Below are 7,839 nucleotides of genomic sequence, written 5' to 3'. Positions count from 1 at the left end.
CATGTTTGCATTTCTTACTACGCAGTGGGATTGTTTGTTCCTGTGCCTTCAGTAAGACTTATTTAAAATACTTCCAGTTCTCTTCAACTCTTTTCCCCTTCATCTTTGTTTCCCAAGGGATCCTGCTCATCCGGTCTCTTAGGGAGTCAAAGTCTGCTCTTCTGAAATCAAGGGTCTGTATGTTACTGCTCACCCTTCTTCCTTTCATCTGGATCCTGAAATCTACGATCCCTGGTCGCTGCAGCCCAGGTTCCCCCCAACTTCTATTTCTTCTACTAGCTCTTCCCTGTTTGTGAGCAACAGGTCAAGTTGTGCACGGCCCCTGGTCGGTTCCTTCAGCACTTGTACCAAGAAGTTATCCCCAGTAGTCTCCAAAAACTTCCTGGATTGTCCGTGTGCTGCTGTATTGGTCTCCCAACAAATGTCCGGATGATTAAAGTCTCCCATGAGAACCAGGGCCTGTGATTTGGAAGCTTCACTAAGCTGCCTGAAGAAATCCTCATCTATCTCCTCTCCCTGATCTGGCGGCCTAGAACAGACACCAACTACAACATCACCTCTGTTACTTCCACCTCTAAGCTTAACCCAAAGACACTCAACTGGATTTTCTCCTTCCTCATACTGGAGCTCTGAGCAATCACACTGCTCCCTCACACAGAGCGCAACTCCTCCTCCTTTTCTCCCCGTCTGTCCTTCCTAAACAATTTATAACCGTCCATGACCGTGCTCCAGTTATACGAATCGTCCCACCAAGTCTCCGTTGTTCCAACCACCTCATACTTGTGTGACTGTGCCAGGGCCTCTAATTCTTCCTGTTTGTTCCCCAGGCTTCTGGCATTAGTGTACAAGCATCTTAGCGAAGGGGCCGATTGGCCCACTTTCTTCTCTTCACCCAGGAAACCCACTTGATTGTTCCCTCCTCCTTCCCCACTTACCTCTGGGCTTGTGTCACCTTCCCCCGACAAACCTAGTTTAAAGCCCTCCTCACTAGGTTTGCAAGCCTGCCCGCAAAGATGCTCTTCCCTCTTTTAGTGAGGTGGATCCCGTCTCTTCTCAGCAATCCCTGTTCACGAAACAGAATCCCATGGTCAAAGAAACCAAATGCTTCCCTGCTACACCACCTACGCAACCACGCATTTACCTCTGTGATTCGACGATCCCTCTGCGGACCCCTTCCTTCCACAGGGAGCATAGACGAGAGGACCACCTGTGCTCCGTATGCCTTGCTCTTTCTCCCGAGGTTACGTAGTCTGCCATGATCTCACCAAAGTTGTTCTTGGCTGTATCATTGGTTCCTACGTGAAGTAGGAGGAAGGGGTAATAGTCTACCGGTTGAAGAATTTTTGGCAGCAACTCTGTAATATCCCGAATTCTAGCTCCAGGCAAGCAACAAACTTGCCGGGATTCTAGGTCCGGGCGGCAGATGGATGCCTCCGTTCCTCTTAGGAGGGAGTCCCCGACCACCACCACTCGTCTTTTCCTCTTGGGGGGGGTGGTCATAGAACTCCCATCCCTAGGACTGCGCATCCCAGGCCTTCTAAACTGTGGGGACTCTTTCAGATACAATCCCTGGGAGGTATCAGCCCCAATTATCTCTGCTGTATCACCTGTGGAGAGAGGCTCAAAGCTGTTACTTAACTCCACTAGAATTGGAGCGACTGGAACTGGTTTTCTCCTCCTAGTAACACACGTTTAGGTACTTGAAAGCTGCTAGCATGTCTCCTCTTAGCCTTCTCTTTTCCAAACTAAACAAACCCAATTCCTTCAGTCTTCCCTCATCGGTCATGTTCTGTAGACCTTTAATCACTCTTGTTACTCTTCTCTGGACCTTCCCCAGTTTCTGCACATCTTTCTTGAAACGTGGCACCCAGAACTGGACACAGTACTCCAACAGAGGCCTCATGAGCACAGAATAGAGCAGAAGAATGACTTCCTGTGTCTCACTCATAACATCTCTGGTAATAAATCCCAGAATGATGTTTGCTGTTTTCACAACAGCGTTGCACTCTGGACTCAGATTTAGCTTGTGGTCTCCTATGTCCCCTAGATCGATCCCTTTCTGCAGCGCTCCTTCCTACGGAGTCATTTCTAATTTCATATGTGTCTCTCCAGAGTTTATACGTGGTACCCCTTGCACAGCAGGGGCAATTTATCTCTACACCGGTTACACCATGTGAAAAGTCAGATTAGGCCCACGTCTTACTAAGAAATCAGAGAGAGAGGGAAAGCCCGTTGGAGCCCCTGGGTACAACCACAACTTTGCATCTGTTAGGTTGGCCTTTCAGCCTTCCAGGATTTCACTCCTCGTTGTGCCCGCAGATGACCAATATTTATGGTGCTCCCAACACCTGTAAAGAGACTCCCAGCTCACAGGTCGGGCAGCTGAAGCAGAGCCACGCAGGGCTCTGCCAGGCGCAGATGGGCTGGAAGAAGGTGGGAGGGTTACGAGGGGTGTGAGTTGAGCTGCAGCGAGAGGCATTGACTCCCTGGCCACCCTGGCAATTTGGGGGGAAAAATAGGGAGTGCTTAGCACCCACCCCAGCCACGGCTGTGTGGCAGCTGGTGGGAGATGAGCCGGTGGGGAGGGGGGCAGAGAGTCGTGAGTGAAAGGCCGGGGGGCCTTGGAAGAGGGGGCGGAGTAGGGGCAGGAAGAGGAGGAGTGAGGGCGGAGTCTCAGGGCAGGGCAGGGGTGGAGCACCCGCAAGGAATAATAAAAGCCATCAGCTCTGTCTTCAGCTTCTCATAAGTGGGACCAGTTAGAAAGCCCACGTTGCCTCCAGGCACAACGCCGCCACATCAACACCGCAGAAGGGATCGTGATGTTATTGGATTTTAAAGTGAACCATTATTGTAACCACTGGCCTAGGCTGGCACCACATGCTGTGCCCAGGAGGCCAAGGGAGGTTCTAATGAAAGCTGGTAACTACCTCAACCTGTTTATGCTGCTTATACGTCTGTATCATTTTGGTACGTGAAGTTGTAACTATCGGCTCTGCATTTGCATTAGAAATATTAAGTTCTGGAAGGCCACACTAGGAGACGCGGCCACCTCCTAGCCATAAGAACATCAGAACAGCCCTCCTGGGTCAGACTGTAGGTCCATCAAGCCCAGTTTCCTGTCTTCCGACAGTGGCCAATGCCAAGTAAAGATGTGCTGAACAGAGAAACGGCCTCATCACACTCCAATCCACATCTCAGGAACTTTGCTAGGATTTGTCATCTGGCTTGTTGCCAATGGCAGAATGCCCCCCAGAAGGACAGGCAGGTGACCTAATCATGTGATTCTCCATCATTACTGGCAGGGATTTCCCTCCATGTGGGCCAGGCTATAAAAGGGACCCAGGCAGTGACCATTCTGTCTCCAGTCTGCATTCTCCTTCTTGTCTCCAATCTCCAGGAACATCTGTGCTATGAACTAAGCCTGAATGGACTGTTTGCCCACCCTGGCAAAGGATTTATTTCCAGAGACCATGAAGACAGCAGCCTCTTCTATCTGCTGTGGCCTGCATCACAGAATCTGTGATGGAAGTATGTAATTTAAACCACTTTAACAATTTTTCACTCTCACCCTATTCTTTCTTTCTTTTATTAATAAACCTTTAGACTTCAGGTTCTAAAGAATTGGCCCAGTGTGCTGTTTTGGGTCAGAGCTAAGCGTATATTGACCTGGGAATGTGGCTGGTCCCTTTGGGGGCTGGAAAGACCTTTGTGGATTTGGTGAGATTGGTTTTCACAACCTCTCATCTGTGTAAAGAGCAGTGACTTTAAAAAAAAAGTAAACAAAGAGGAGCTGGTACTCAGTCACCTTCCTGTCCTCACCCTCCAGCCACTTCCATCACTGGGGCTGCTGGGGTGCCAGTACTCAGTACTGACCAAAAAAAAAAAAAAAACACTGGTAACAAGGGATCCTGATTAGGGTGCCCGGGAAGGTAGCAAGCCTGAGGGATTTCCTGTGCAACCCCTAGCTGGCCAGGAAGGCAGCAGAGGTGCTCTTTGGGACTGGTTTGGCTCACCTTATGTGACGGAACCCCAGTCTGGGGCCATAAGTGGCCTGTTTTAAGCAATTTGCCCAGGTTTGGTTCTCCTAGCAGTGCCTGGGAACCCTACTGTATTACAGCCCTACATGAGTGAGTCCAAGCACTGACCACCTGAGTCAGGTTCACGTTATCAGCATTGGCCTTCCTGTTCAGGCTGAAGCTGGGTTGTGAAACCCGAGGAGCGGCTCGAGGCCCAGGCTCCACAGAGCCCAGCCTGGTAGCACACCCGCCTCTTGGTTGAGCCGGGCTCTGCCAAAGGTCATTTATGCTTTTTGTTGGCCACAGGGACATCCCCACAATATGAAGTCACAAGGCTGAGGCGCTAGAGGAGGTCTGTAGCAGTGCCGGGAATTGAACTCACGGCCTCTCTTGGGCTTGAAACATGCCTGTGTTCTAATTCGCTTCTCCTTTTTCTAATTTAATCCAGTTCTGATTTGTCACTCCCCACCCACCCCGATCGGAAACCACAGAAAACTGCCTGGGTGTGGAAAAAAAAGATTTTGGAAACACATGGGATAAAAATAAGCACTGAGAACCAGGAAACATTGATGTCTTTTGTTTAAAAAAACACATTTTTTTTTTTACCAGAATGAAAATCAAGGCCTGTTGTGATAGGATCCCCCCTATTCCTGGCCCTCAGCTGCAAGAGCTCTCTCTTCAGGGATCCCTCACCTGGCAATGAGACACAATTGGCTCAAGTCGGTGAGCAGGTTGGTGGTGGCAATGATGGGACCCTTTCTTGTGTCTATCTTGGCACTCTTCCATCAAGTTCTCACCTTTAGGACCTCCTGCTCCACCCACCAGAATCCAGCTTGGCCAAGGTGTGGCCATTGACCAAGACTTTGCAGACTAGGTTGCCTTGCTCATAGAGAAGCCAGAGTATTTTAGCCCTGCAGGGTTGCCGAGAGGCTCCCAGCTGAACGTGTTCTAGGAGACTGACTTCCAGAACCTTAGAGCCGGGCCACCACAATCCCCCCAGTGCTGGTCATGTCAAGTTCTGTGGCGCATGTGGACAGGTGTATCTATCTAGGCTGCATGCCCACATCCAGCAGTCACAGAAAACCTGATGTCCTCTGACGGCTGGGAGACCATGAAGGCCATATCTTGCCTACTAATGCAGGAACTTCTCTGCCCTGAGACTGAGTTCAGGAGCTATTAAGCCCACATACTACCTGTGTCCATGTACAAGTCAAATACCTGGCCCCTCTTACCTGCACATTTGCAGCAGCTAGAGAAATTCCATAAGTGCTGTCAGCATCAAATCCTGCCCAGAAAGTGGATTGACTGTGGGTGAAATGTCTCAGTCCCAGTCCCAGTCCCACAGGCCCTCTTTTCTATGTACCAAAGCAGCATTATAGAATCATAGAATCATAGGGCTGGAAGGGACCTCAGGAGGTCATCAAGTCCAGACCCCTGCTTCAAGCAGGATCAATCCCTACTAAGTCACCCCAGCCAGGACCTTGTCAAGCCAGGACTTAAAAACCTCCAGGGATGGAGAATCCACCACCTCTCTAGGCAACTCATTCCAGTGCTTCACCACCCTCCTGGGGAAGTAGTTTTTCCTAATATCTAACCTACACCTCTCCCTCTTCAATGTCAGACCATCTTTGCATGCTCTTCAGTGGTGTCACCTGTATGGATGGAAACCTCCACCCACTACTGAGGTGCAGAGTAGTTCAAATCCTGCCGCCAGCTGGTGGATTTGCACAATGAGCCAAATCTGGGAACGTCACTCTGCAGTGTCTAGGATAACCCTGGTCACTCCGGCTGGTTGGAAGAGTTGTCAGTAAACTATGTACCTTTGATGAGGATTGGTTAGTTGCCTTTGCAGCTGTTACCAAAGTGTGAAAAAACAAAGCGGTGGGCCCAGAAGATAGAAGTGTGGTTATGTGTGACTGTTGCTTTCTGGACAATTGCGGGTGAGTGAGGGTCTCAATACAGTTGTGCCTAACTGGACATGTTTCTGTATGTGGTTATCTTGAGGCAGCTTTGTGTGTGGCTGTCCCCTGGAGGAAATGCAATGTTCCCACATCAGGTGAGTGCATGAGGTTGTCTCAGTGTCTCGGTTCTCCCTGGCTGAGTGGCAAGTGCTTTTTTATTAACTTCACAGCTCTGGCATGGAAATGCCAGCTGCCAGATGGAAATAACCTGCTGTGTCTACACACATTCTGTGTTGCTCTAACGACACTGACATAAGCCCTCACATGGAGGTGAAGTGTTTACATCCAACTAGCTGGGCACATAAATCGGTGAGACAAGGCTGTGGCGTAGACACCAACAAGATTAAAGGAAGTAAGATGCCAGAGGTGCGTCTAATTCTGAGCTGCAGCTCAGGCCACAGTGTGGCTGTGAATTTTTCTTTCTCAAGAAGTCTGGGGATGGGGTGTCGAGAAGCATAGGTCTGTCTGCATTGTTGTGTATTGACAAATTAAGCTGTGAGCATCTGTATGTCGCAGCATAACGTCGGGGCTTGTGTTAGTCTCCGTGTGGTTTTTTTTGTCCCAACAGAATTGTGTGTATTTCTGTCCGAGCGTAGCTGTGAGTCACTGTCTCAGCATCACTGCGGTGGTTTTATGCCTGAGAGAGGGAGAGAGAGAGAGAGAGAGTGTGCGAGTGAGAGAGAGAGAGAGGGAGAGAGAGAGCGTGTGTGTGTGAGAGAGAGAGAGTGTGTGTGTGAGAGAGAGAGAGCGTGTGTTTGTGTGTGTGAGAGAGAGCGTGTGTTTGTGTGTGTGTGTGAGAGAGAGAGAGCGTGTGTGTGTGTAAGAGAGAGAGCGTGTGTGTGAGAGAGAGCATGTGTGTGTGTGAGAGAGAGAGCGTGTGTGTGTGTGTAAGAGAGAGAGCGTGTGTGTGAGAGAGAGCGTGTGTGTGAGAGAGGGAGAGAGGGAGAGCGTGTGTGTATGTGAGAGAGAGAGAAAGGGAGAGAGAGAGCGCGTGTGTGTGAGAGACAGCGTGTGTTTGTGTGTGTGAGAGAGAGACAGCGTGTGTGTGTAAGAGAGAGAGAGCGCGTGTGTGTGTGTGTGAGAGAGAGAGAGAGGGAAGTTCTCTCTGCTGTGGTTCTGCCTCAGCCTAGCGGTGGATCTGCCCCCAGCTGCTTTGTACACTCAAACCTCAAAGTTACAGCACTTGGTTGTTCTTTCAATCATTTACAACCAAACATGGACTTCAGGTACCTTTGAACCTGTACTAAGGAGAAGAAAAAATGTTGCTTCTAACCATCTTGATGACAAGCGTTTCCCTTTCCTTGTCACATCATTTTTTGAAAAACTTTCCCTTCATGTTCAGTGACTAGTTGGAGAGAGGTCGCCGTGTGATTTTCACTAAACAAACAGAACAGCCGCCCTGTAGCACTTTAAAGAGTAACCAAACAGTGTATTAGGTGAGGAGCTTTCGGGGGACAGACCCACTCCTTCAGGTCAGAACAGCCTGATAAAAATAAGCTGATGCCACCTGTGCTGCCCCAGGAGTTGCATCTGTTCACTTCTGATCGGAAAGCCCAGATCTGAAGAAGCAGGTCTGCCCCTTCCTTCTTGAGCAGTTCGCATTTAACAAAGCACTGTGCTGTATTTGCCTTTTTTTAACCCCCGGGGTGGAAGGGGGTCCCTGCTGCCTGATTGCCAAGTTCCTGAGCTAAATGAGAGGGGTGGGCCGTGCGTAACGCTGCTGTTCGTAATGCCGAGGTTCTACAGTCTGTTTGCCTCTAGCTGTTCAGCGCGCCGTGTTCTGTCTAATTTAATTCAGCTTCCGTCTCTTCTCCTTGTCTCTGCCCTGAGTCCAGTCCCCTCCCCAGGACTGGTCTCTCCTT

Source organism: Carettochelys insculpta, chromosome 6, assembly GCF_033958435.1.
Source record: "Carettochelys insculpta isolate YL-2023 chromosome 6, ASM3395843v1, whole genome shotgun sequence".
NCBI classification, from domain to species: domain Eukaryota; kingdom Metazoa; phylum Chordata; order Testudines; family Carettochelyidae; genus Carettochelys; species Carettochelys insculpta.
Note: the sequence above shows the minus strand (reverse complement) of the source record.